This window comes from Colias croceus, chromosome 12, assembly GCF_905220415.1.
Source record: "Colias croceus chromosome 12, ilColCroc2.1".
Lineage (NCBI taxonomy): Eukaryota > Metazoa > Arthropoda > Insecta > Lepidoptera > Pieridae > Colias > Colias croceus.
Window position 1 is genome coordinate 4801101 of NC_059548.1, and position 13678 is coordinate 4814778.

The 13678-nt window shown below is 32.6% G+C and overlaps 1 protein-coding gene across 5 annotated transcripts in view; it reads right to left on the reverse strand.

Moving 5' to 3' along the window:
- LOC123696481 (putative polypeptide N-acetylgalactosaminyltransferase 9) overlaps positions 1-13678 on the reverse strand; it is a 105611-nt gene that overhangs the window by 72948 nt on the left and 18985 nt on the right. The window lies entirely within an intron of this gene.

Consider the following 13678-nt stretch of genomic DNA (forward strand, 5'->3'; position numbering starts at 1 on the left):
ATTAAACAAGGAAAATGTATATAGGTATTTATTATTATAGACTTTAGTGATACTATAGCACCTATTAAGACACCAATATTAAATCTTAATTATAATTTATATTGCGTAATTTTTTAAGCATACAACAATACTAGGCAAAGCATTTAGCTTAATAATTTTCATTTGTGTTTGATTTCTAGTTATTAGTTAAGAAAAAATCAATAAGAGAAAATCTTCGCCGCAGACTTTCTAGGTGTACCAGATCAAGTCTATTTTGAGGTATTTTTTTATATTCGTAAATGGTTTGCAGTTAATTTACCCAAATTATAGTTTGTGGTATTATTGACACGTGTGTGAAAGATTATCTTATCAAAATATGATCTAAGAACTTTATCGAAAAAAACATTGCAACGTAATTTGTGATAATAAAGGCTTGACATAGTTTCCATAACAAAAAATGAATTTCTCATAATGATTATATCTCAATCAGAATCAATTAACGGTTATAAGATAAAAATGATTTAATTGATAGACTATAATAACGATTTCTAGAATGTATAATCTAATTGCTAATATAATATTTTAGCTTGAGGTAAAATTTTATTTTATAGCAATAAAATTTTCAAGCATTCCTCAAAAAGACTAACAAACGAAAAAGGAACAATTCATTTCCCGAACACGGCTAGAACGTCAGCCGAGGAAACAAGACCGACTCTTGCACAAATACTTTAATCGGATTACATTACAAAAATGGCGAACCCGCGCGCATTCACAGAAGCGAAAACGGCTTAGCATTAGCACTTACAACAATAGCAGACATTTATGCAATATCTACAATAACTTCCCAAACAAAAGATCGAATGCGCACAATGTATTCATCACAACTCGACCGCAATGAGAACATCCCGCCAGTTCGCTGCTATTCGATTACTCAATTGGAGATGATTGCAGAAATAAATCTGTGCATGACAATAAATATTATCTATATATATAAATATTATAAAAAAAAAAAGTCATCGTACGCGATTTACGTAATAAAGTCGACTTTTAATTAAAATGCACTATTTATGAACGTTTAAAATTTAAATGTTATTTTAATAAATCGTATACATAATGAGTTTGATTGTTAACACTTGTACGCGTAATGTAGTTAATAATGCCAAGTAATTTTTACGCAATTATTTTTAATATTTTAAATGAGCATTTTCAGGTTTAATTTACGTTTGCGGAACTTTTACGCTAGTCATGTTTGTTGTATTTTTTGTACACAATTATAGTTGTATGTAATTTTTGTTAAGCTGTTATTTTATATTATGCGTAGAAATATATTCTACACGACCTTAATGACTGAGCCACTTACTTACTTATCATATTTTATAAAAGTAATCTATACTAGGCGAGCCCAGTTTGTACGACGAGATTCATGCAAACAGTAAACACGCATCAATTAATGACTGCGCTTGTTCGATCTACACCCCTGTCTCAAACGCTCACAAACCTCCTCATCACTTCAGTTCAAGAATTTAAACCTTTTCAATTCCATACCATTCGAGGGCATCGCAGCATCCGTAGGCATCACTTATCAATCAGCTGAACGAGTGCTCAAGCCGAATCCAGGCGGCGAGTCATTGACCGTGCGTTATCCAACAAAGGCGAGATTACTAATCAAACGACCTCCGGTAACGGTACTACAGGTTTCCTAATATGCGGCGATGCCACGTGTCGCCGATCCGATATTTGTAGAGATTAAGGTTTAAGGTTTAAAGACATTTATTCCCATTAAGACATTAAGTCACTTACATGAGAAACTTAAATTTTAAACATAGGTATTTATAAAAAATATCATTCGTTAGTTAAAAATTTAGAGTAAGTTACATACTATAAACATAAGTTTAGGTTAGGTACTCATTCATTGCATTCAAAGTTTGAGCGTGTGGTCTTCCAGGATGTGTTTCGCTAATTGTTTTTTGAATACAATGAATGAGTTTACACTTTTTAATTTGCTTGGCAATCCGTTATAGAAACGTGCTCCCTCGTATGTTGCCGTTCGCCTTCCATAATTCGTTCGGATCTTCGGGAGGGCAAGATAGCTAGCTCGTCTATTAGGATAGTGGCGATTTGATGTTGAGAATATTATATTTGTATTTATGTTTTTATGTAGCGCTTTGTGGATGAACATACACGTATTATAAAAGTATAATTGTTTTAAATTCATTATTTTAGTATCGTCGTAGATTTTATTTGTAGAAGTTAAAAAAGGATATTTAAAAATGGTTTTAATAATTTTATTTTGTAAAATTTGTAGTGGCGCTAATTTATTTTTGTAAGCGCTACCCCATACTTCTATTAAATACATTAGGTGAGGTTTGACTAACGTGTTGTAGATGGTGTGGCGTAATTTATGAGGAATGCAAGAAGTGATATTACGCAGAGATCTAAGAAGTGCTGATAATTTATTTTTTAGGTGGTCGATGTGATAATTCCATTTTAGAGAGCTGTCGATTCGCAAACCTAGGTATTTCTCATGGGTTTTATGTTCTAATACAACACCGTTAATTTTAAGTGGAGCGTGTGGTGGAATAATTTTGTTCTGAGCTTTGAATTTAATATAACACGTTTTAGATATATTTATTGTTAGTAGATTGTATTGAAACCATTTATTTAATTTATTTAAATCGTTTTGTGCTTGCTTTATCATGTCATGTATAGAGGGACCAAAATAAAACAGACAGGTGTCATCCGCATAAAGTGTTAGATGACCATTTAGTTTTAAATCTTGTAAATTATTAATATAAATTAAAAAAAGCAATGGGCCTAAAATCGAACCTTGTGGTATGCCACACGTAATTGGTAAGGGAATGCTATTGTAGTTATCTATTTTAACGATTTGTGATCGATTTTTTAAATATGATTTCAGCATGTCTAGTGCTTTACCAGTAATGTTAATGGATGCTAATTTCTTTATTAAAAGTTCGTGAGAAACGGTATCGAAGGCCTTTTGTAGGTCAATAAATACTCCCAAAACTAAATTTTTTGCGTCAATGTTCTGTTTTATTTTAGTAGTCAGGTCTATAGTCGCTGACAGAGTGTTACTTTTTGGCTTAAAACCGTATTGACGCACTGAAATAAAATTAAATGAGTCCAAATTCTGATTATTCGAGAATGTGTGATTTTTTGGTGGACATTGCTTGGGCATTGACATAGATTATTAGGTGACTGTGATATATCTAATATATAAAAATCAATGCCACTTTTCGTTGTAATTCCATAACTCGAGAACGGCTGAACCGATTTCGATAATTCTTTTTTTATTATATTCCTTGAAGTACGAGGATGGTTCTTATGTAGAGAAAACGTAAACATGTACCACGGGCGAAGCCGGGGCGGACCGCTAGTATTTTATATTGGACAGCTGCAGGTTATATATTTAAGCTTCATCATTTCATTTATTAGGGTTCCGTACCTCAAAAGGAAAAAAACGGAACCCTTATAGGATCACTTTGTTGTCCGTCTGTCCGTCCGTCCGTCCGTCTGTCAAGACCCTTTTTCTCAGGAACGCGTGGAGGTATGAAGCTGAAATTTATATCAATTACTCAGGTCTACTGTTCCTTGAAGCTGTGAAAAAATCAAACTTCTTAGCCAACGCAATCAAAAGATACAGCCGTTTCTGCCGCAAAGTTTCGACACTTGCAAGGGAATCAAAACCTACAGGGTGCTTCCCGTGAACTCAGAATCTTTAAATTTGGTACGAAGCAACGTCTTATAACATAGATAAAGGAAAAATTACGAAAACCATAAATTTTTAGTTACATCACATAATATATTTTTTTTTTAATAATTTTAAACTTACTACCCATTTCCTCATAAACGCGTAGAGGTATTAAATTGAAATTCATACCAAATTATGGTATTAAATACGTAAGTAGTAAATAGGTATTAAATACGGAACCCTCGGTGCGCGAGTCCGACTCGCACTTGGCCGGTTTTTTTTTTAATTTTGTAGGTATATTTTTCGACCAAAAATGTTACAGCAGAAATGCAAAATATGTGATCAAAATACTGTTATTATGTAAAGCTGAACGTATAAATAATTTAACATTGCAAGAGTAAATTATGGGTCGGAAGCCGAATTCTCAACACTCTTCTAATCATAAAATGGCATGCACAGTCCCAATTTCTTTTAACGTTGAACATCATAACACAAAATAAATACGTATAAACCTATGTATAATGCCCGTTACTTTTAAATTATGAAATACTTAATACTTATATTGCTCATAATAAATGGTAAAACATTCTACAAGCATGGACAGAAATATAGATACATTGCAAGATATAGATAATAGTGAAGCAGCTCGCGTCACACAGTGTGATGTTGAGCAACTATCCAAACATATAACTAAAGAAAAACACGATTTAACTATCATTTCTCAGAATATTAGAAGCGTATACAGCAATGTTAACGACCTTTATATTACACTTACTCAACTAAAATGTACAGCAGATATATTGATTCTCACTGAATGTAGACTTACACCAAACAAACCTATTCCTAAATTACAAGATTATGTCTCACATGCAACCACGAATCATATCAATCAAAATGACGGTGTAGTAACTTATATTAGAGATTCTGTACATGCTACAGTAAAAGAGATTAAATTAGATCAAGCTTCCTGCCTACAAATAGAATCGAATAACTACACAATCCTAGGAATTTATCGCTCACCATCTAATACTAACGCAGACAAATTTATAAACTCTTTAGATCGTCAATTAATTTCTTATAAATCTATTAAAAATACTATCATAACTGGAGATATTAATATAAACATACTGGCCAAACCAAATGAAAACAATAATGAAAAGAATAATAGAATACGGTATTTAAATATGTTGACGATGCAAGGATTTTTAATTGGACACACAATACCTACTCGCGAATCTAGCTGTCTTGATCATTTTATGTTAAATGTTGAACGAAACAAAACCTGTGCCCACATAATTATTCTTAATACGTCTATAACCGATCACCTGATGATATTCTTACACCTAACTAAAATTTCATATAATAACTGTCCTAAAACTCTAACAAAAATAAATTTTGATAAAGCTCTTATCGATCTTGCAAATATTAATATCTCAGAATTATTACACTGTGATGACCCTTGTTTATTGACTGGTCATTTGATTCAAAAACTTACAACCATCATAAAAGAGAATACAGTGACAACGACTATATCAAAACAAAAACAAATAATTAAACCATGGATAACAGCAGGTATTTTACGCTGTATAAGAAATAGAAATAAAATGCAAAAGAAACTTAAAATGGATCCTCATAACGAAATACTGAATATTACTTATAAAAGATACCGCAACCATTGTAACAAACTTATAAAAAAACTGAAACGCAATTACGAAAGACAAAATTTAGAAAAATCAACTAAAAATACAAAAAATCTTTGGAAAAACATAAACAAAATTACAAATTTAAAACAGGGAAAGTCGGACAATACAACATTATTAAAAATTAAGAACACACCCCTAGAATCAGTAAATTACGTAAACGCTTACCTAGCTAATATCGGGAATAAACTTGCGGACGAGATAGGAATATCTAACATAGGTGTAAAGACGCTTGAGGAAGAAGATACAAATTTAACTTCACTTTGTTTACTGGATACAGATGTTGATGAGGTTCATAAAGTTATATCCAATCTGAAAGAGGACAGTGCTCCCGGATGGGATGGTATCCCATCGAAATTTCTAAAATTAGCTGTAGTAGAACTGGCTCCTATCATTTGTCATTTAGCAAACCTATGCTTTCAGCAAGGCGTTTTCCCTAATCCTCTAAAACGATCGATCATTACACCAATATATAAGAGCGGCAGCAAAAGTGATCTCAATAACTACAGACCGATTTCTGTCTTATCCTGTATTTCAAAGGTCCTAGAAAAACTATTAAACATCAGATTACTTAACTATCTTAATAAATTCAACATACTAGCAAACAACCAATACGGTTTCAGATCTGGAAGATGCACAGAGGATGCCATTACTGCCTTAAGCACACACATAGTTGACAAATTAGACGTAAAAGACAAATGCCTTACTGTCTTCCTTGATCTTAAGAAGGCATTTGACACAGTTTCGGTTCATTTACTTATAAATAAATTAGAAAAGATAGGTATTAGAGGAACTCCACTAAAATTATTTAAAGACTACCTACAAAATCGTTCACAAAAGACTAAAATTGGACAATACTACAGCGATGACACAGATATAACAACTGGAGTTCCCCAGGGAAGTGTTTTGGGCCCTACTCTCTTTTTAGTATACATAAACAGCCTCTGTAAACTAAAATTAGATGATGCAAAAATTTACTCATACGCTGATGACACCGCAGTAGTATTTTCGGAGAAATCATGGGATGCCGTTCGACAGAAAGCTGAAGTAGGTCTATCAAAAATTGCTACGTGGTTACAATCTAATCTTCTCACATTAAACGCAACCAAATCAAACTACATTTGCTTTTCAATAACTAAAAAAACTCAACCTTCTAACAACTTTAGTATTCAAATCCACAACCAATGTAATCTTACTACATGCCATTGTCCTTACATAAATAGAGTCACCTCAGCGAAATATCTGGGAATACAAATTGACGAAAGATTGTCCTGGCATCCGCAAATAGATTTAATAACATCCAGAATTAGGAAGATAACATGGACTTTTAAAACACTTCGCCATGTTGCTGATAAGAACTTGCTAAACAAAATATATGTGACACTAGCGCAATCAATTTTAACCTATTGTATACCGGTCTGGGGCGGAGCCACAAAAACAAAACTTTTGGAAGTAGAACGTGCACAACGTGCTTTAATAAAGGTTATGCATTTTAAACCATACAAATATTCTACTGAACTCCTTTACTCCACAACGGGCCTACTATCTGTACGCAAATTATATATTCTTGCAACTATCCTAAAAAAACATAAGGCTACTACATATGACCCTAACATAACGAATCGTAGAAGAAGAGACATTATTCCACTATTTCATAAAACGAACACATCATTTAGTAAGCGTCAGTACAATAGACAGTCAGAAATTTTATACAAAAATGTAAATAAAATTTTAAATATATATGGAAATCGATATAACGAATGTAAAAAACATACCTTAAAATGGCTTAAAGAAATTAGTTATACAGAAGCAGAAGACATTTTAAAAACATGTGAATAGTAGGGAGTAAAATGAAGATGTTAAATAAAATAAAAAAAATAAAATCACATTTCTTAATTTCTTACGTACATTACACAAACAATAACATGCGAACACACATACACCCACACACACTCACACACGCACTCACACACACACTCACACACACACACACACACTCACACACACACACACACACTCACACACACACACACACACACACGCATCCATTCTACCAATTTTTAGAGTATTTTTATTTTTATGTATTACCTTATTTTTTAAGCTTTCTTTTAATTGTTAATGCCTAGTAATTGTTATGGAAGAGAAGCGCCTTCTAACACAAGTGAAATTTGTCACTTAAATGAAGGCACTTACCTCCAACCCGAGATGAAAACTTGTTTAAAAGAAATAAACAATTTTTATTTTTTTATTTTTTTTTAAACAATTTTTTTATCCTCCGAAAACACACAAAATCTACGTCTAGCTTACAAAATATATATTATGCATTTTACGCTTAGACCTTATTATACATTTTCAAACTACCTTGTTAAATTTAAAGCAAACGTGAAATTCATCTCGATTATTATACCAACCATTTTATCACTTTCCATTAAGTAAAAGCGAACCTCATTAAGGCAACCGCCGACCCTGGTCTCTGGATTGACATAGTACAATACTTTTGAAACACTTCTAGATAATATAATATTGTGACATACGAGATTCACTTGACCCGTAGACATAAATTATGCTAATTGGGTTTAGAATGTTGTTCGATTTTAGGAAACTTTCTCGTCGCAATATTATATAGTGTATAAATATTAAAGTGTCTCTTGTGAGCTTATTGGAGACATAAAACAGTTTTAAAATATTCATTTTGTCTTTGAAACCGGTACGTACCATTTCAAATTATATTCACAAACAAAAAATAACATTGACAAAATTAAATGGGTTTTACGTCGTTTATTTATATTAACACATTTGATGTTACAAATTTACGGATGCATAAAAACTTGTAGTCTTAAACTATATTTATCATGTTATTTCAGTACATTTCTATAGCTCGATTATAAGCAGACATCGTAATTGTAAACTAGTCCAAAGCGACCATGGTCAATGCCATCGACCTTGCTAGAGCCTTAGGCGTGAAGTTTATTATTACTCGTTAGATAAGCGATTAATTACATAACAATTGGTAAAAGAAGGTAAACAAAATATTCATTTTCCGCATTATTAAATGTGTTATTCACTGATATTAATTAATACACCAAATATCATAAATTCCGTTGGATTTTAATCGCTAATTAATTTTAATAATTATAAAATATATTCATCAAATTTATAAAAATGAATTAATGTTATACAATTGCTTATATGTAACGTTTCGATACTATGATCAATGTTCATTTAATGTTATCTTGAATTTTCAATTACAATATCCAATTTTCACTTTCAAGCCACTAACTTGAACGAAAAAAGGGAATATAATAAGTACCTACCTTAAATGAGTGTATTTCGCAAGTTATCTCTACTCACCTTCGTAATTATAATGTGATATTTTGAGAATTCTTTATACAAATAAATCCCGAATTTAAAATTGCTAATTAACCAACAATTTACATATCCATTTCAGAAACGTAAACTAACATATCACTGAACAAAATTTGAACAAATTATATTATTAGTTTAGGATGAAGCCATTAGAGAATCCTCTCCCTCGCATATTTATAATATCATTGTGAGGTAAGGAAACCTTTGTACCGTATATGAAATTAATACTTTCCTATAATTTTATTCGCCACTAAAGTGGTCCGGACTGGTTCATCGTATCAAGTAAACATTTCTATGATAAAAGCATGATAATGCTAATGCGTATTAACATATTATTCCTTATGCACAAAAAACGATATCTTAAATAAATTCAAGACAGTCCATTAGTAATGCACACTAATCATAAGATTAATAATTTAAATAGCAAGAATTAGTTAATGAATTGTAAATATAACTTCTATGGTCACTAGGTAAACAAATCATAAAGCGCTCATTATTAGCGCTATAAGGCTCATCATTTAGTCTACCACAAGAACAAAACCGAGACAAAAATATCCATACCGGAATATGAACAGTTACACAGAGGTTGAGCCAAGCCAGACTGTACTCAAAACAATACCATATGAATGGTCAAGCGGCCTAACGGTCCGAGCATCTACATTCAGTAACGGTGTGCGTTTTTGTTCAAAGCCGTATGGCAATTTGCTACATTCCGCCGTCGTTCTGAGAATGGAAACCATGACAGACTTGAACCTTCACGAGGATTCTCATTAATCAAGGTCACTTTTTGCGGCTTCAACACTCACCTATGCCATTACACGTTGCGGTCAATACACTATACCTACTATAATATAATATGATAGATACAAGCGCAGGCAATTTTACATTTAAACGAACGTAATATACCAACTGTACAATTATAGTAATATAACACGGTCCTCTAAATATTAAAAAAGTGACTAGAAAAGTAATCAACTGGATATTTGTGTATTATAAAGGTATCTAGCATTTAAATGTCCACACTTGAACCATTTCATATTATGGTTTTAAACTGCACTGTACTTTGTAATATTATGATATCAATATAATATATAACTCATAATCAAGAAAATCACTCGTTGCAATGATTGCGAAACAACACATAATTAAGATAACAAATTATGTCATGGATCATTCAGTAGATACATACCTACATTAAAATCAATTAATATCAAAGTTTAGTCTACAAATCCCAATCAATTAAAGCATCAAATACATTTACAAACATACAATAAGTACGACGTCAAAATGAAAGGATAACGAAAAGCAAAAAGATCGTTAGAGCGAAACAAAAGTGAAGATACAGGAGTAAACATTGTTACCAGTGAATTGACACTTGATTTGAACAAAGAGAGGCAATCCGACGCACAATCAGGCCGTAGGAGGGAAGCGAGAGCATTTGGTATCCATTTATCAATTGTAGTCGTCGATAGAGCGCACAATGACTACTATTTATGAGCTCGAGACAGCTGAACTGAATTTGAGCTTAAGAAATGAGGCCACAAATGGATTCATTCATAATCTATGATTGGATATGTTTGTACTCGTTGGATGTGTTAAGCAGATATTTGCTATAACAATACACACATGTTTTATAACAATATTTTTTGTATCGATAACGACGCCCGAAGACATGTTAGTTTTGTACCAAAAGGAATTGTTTTCAAAATATGATATATCTAATAATAATATGTAGGCAAAAATGGCTGATTGCTTTATTACTAGGTTCTTATAACATGAAACGTTACAATATCGTTTATTATTGCCAATTACAGAGTACAGACCAGTATGATGGTTTCATCATTCCGCCGAATATACAAAAAATCCTAATAAGAAAGTTTTTTCAAACCGTCATGAATCAATCTCCCAAAGTTAAAACGAAATCACACACAACACGTCATACGCACCTTAATACCATTACAACATATTAAGCCGACTGTATGAGGAAATTCAATTAAACAACTTCTTAATATCACATCATCATTGTGAATGACAGCTGCGTTACTACAATGAACGACGGTGACTCATTATAACCAAACACTTTTGATAACAAGCGAGAACAATGGAGATGATGTATTGAGGTAAGACATAACAATAAATAATATACGATCTAGACATCTTACAGAAGGGCGAATAATCACTAAATTAGAAAAAAACTGCCTACGCTTCTCCTATTTGTACGAAATCATCTTTTGAAATGTATCAAATCAGTAAACAAGTTGAAATCTCGATGTTATGGAAAGTTTAGAAAATTACATAAAGCGCATCTTCAAAATATTAAATTAGATAATGATAGTAATAAAGGCTATTAAGGAAGTTGTAATGTGTTTTAGCAAACCAATTAATACGACCAGCACCGATTCACAATAATAATTCACATCATCAAAATTTTTACTTGCTGTCGAAACAACTTTCCAATTTGTTTAGAAAAAAACTGTAAACAATATCATATAGTTCATGGCGCAAATTATTGTTCGTAAGAGGCACTTTGACCTAGAATATATAATAAAAATATTCTAAAATTCTTATTAGATGTGCATAAATTCACTGGCCACTTCAAATAAGATAGAAATTACCACTCATAACTTTTTAATACAAATATAATTTATGGTAACCGCAAACAGACACAGTTATCAACTTTTAAAAACGAGAACAACCTTATAAAAGTTAAACTTACTTCGAATCAGAGCATGCGAGATACAACTGTTTTTGTAGGACCTTTTTGAGGTCACTGCATTAATTATATCGAGGTGCTTGAATGATATATTTTCACTACTATGTTAAGAATATGATATTTATTATAAAGTCTTTCACTATTTGAGTTTATGCGCACAATTTAAACTTCTCCTTTATCAACGTCTAGTGGAACTAGAATCACAAACTCGTATAAATTTGTGAATTTCTATATAAATGTGTGATGCGGTATTTCGTTAGTATCAGAATTTCTCTCAGCGGAATCTGATTGGAGTTCGATACGTAGATATATTATTTATCTTAGAGGAAGTAATAATCTAAAAGCGTTACTTCGTACGAATACCTGTATTTGTTTAGTATATTCGTTAGCCAAAATTTGGTACACAGTACAATAATCTGGATATACAGTCCGTATTGCGGTTCGCATCCAATTATGACAAGTTAAACATAGAGAATTACGGTTTAAACAACATTCAGTACGATTGCTATAACATAGGCGCTTTATATGTATATCTTCAACGTATTGTCAAAGTCTGTGATCTAACTGAGACAAATGGGTTAATTTCTTATCTAACTATCCATAAATCGGGTCATTAATATCGTGACGACCGCCCCGCAGATCGTTATCCTTGTCTACATTTAAAGCATGTAGATAGGGCGGATAACTAATGATGTTTCGGGGTCAATATTTCAGTGGTGCCAGGACGGCCTATAATGTTGTTAATTGGTCCCTAAACAGGAGTGCTGCGAGCACAACGATCACGTCGACAGAGTTATGGCATTGCGCGAGACGTGAGAACATTTTAATTTATCGCCCCGTTTATTGATATTTATGGGTGGCGGTGTGAATACTTATATTAGTGCAGTGGGGATATTTTTATATTCATTCATAGAACTGTCTATGAATGTAGACTATGTTAATAACGATACGGTTACACGTTACGCGTTTTGAACTGAGAAAAACGATTTATTTCATGACCATTTTAATGCGGATTGCTTCGCTGACAAAAACACAAATATAAGCATCATAATAACTTCCAAAAAAGTATTGATCATGAGGCATAAAACAAAATAAAAACTCATATTAATCTAGAAAATGTGTGACGAAGATAGAGTAATCTCACTAAACTGCAATTTGCTATCGAAACTTTCTTCAATAATACTCGGTATATTATTACAACGCATAAATTTATTTCGATTGCGTACGACTACCACTGGTAGCCTTGTAATGGCACTAACATCATTTTATGATCACTGTGTGATTATCTCTAATTACGCGCATTTCAAGCAATTTGTCGTCATTACCGGCCGACCCGCCATAATTCTGCAGGTTGACGACACTAGTTGTATTCACTACATCCACAGTTGACATCCATAATGCATTACCCGGCATTGCCATTGCAAATAAATAAATTAGTGTAATATCGCCCGACGCCTTTATATATTCTGATCAAACGACCACGCAGTCACAATAAACATTTTATTCTCACATAAACAAACGCATTTCTATAAACCGCTTTAAGAATTACATGCCCGCAGTACAAAACATAAAGCGCGAATAAAACGTAGACCGCATACACCGTCAAGAGTTTATGCACCCATAAAGCTACTACAGATAAACTTGTCCGAATCACAAGTTGTACGCCACTATGCGCCGTATAGAAAACAAAAACGTAATGTTACAGCGGTTTACGGAACAATAAAGTGGACGAGCGGCAATCTAACCGACCGTTAAAAACAAGAAACGACCGTGCCATGTATCAACATCAAACCCGGTACAAGACACCGGTGCGGAGGGGGGTATGATTTAAATAAGAAATAGGTACACATGTACAGAAACTTTATAGCCTCGAAAGGTCGACATGACGTTGTTTTGTGTGTACAAAAACACATGAATATTACCTCACCTTAGGTACACTGTGTTTTTGCGTATATACCCAACTAGTTACTTAAAAGCCATTTTATGTTCTATGATGCCTTTGAATCATCTTTCTTCGAATGACTAACAATAAAGGAAACAGTTCGTTAATAAAATAAAAATTTATTAATACAAACACGTACCTACGCTGGCGTTTTATAATTTTATTACTGTGAGACAGCAGTACTTGTTTTTGTTGTGGCATTACTCACATTTAATAGATCCATCTATGTATGATTAATGTTTTCCGTCACATTTCTCGCTATCTATCAC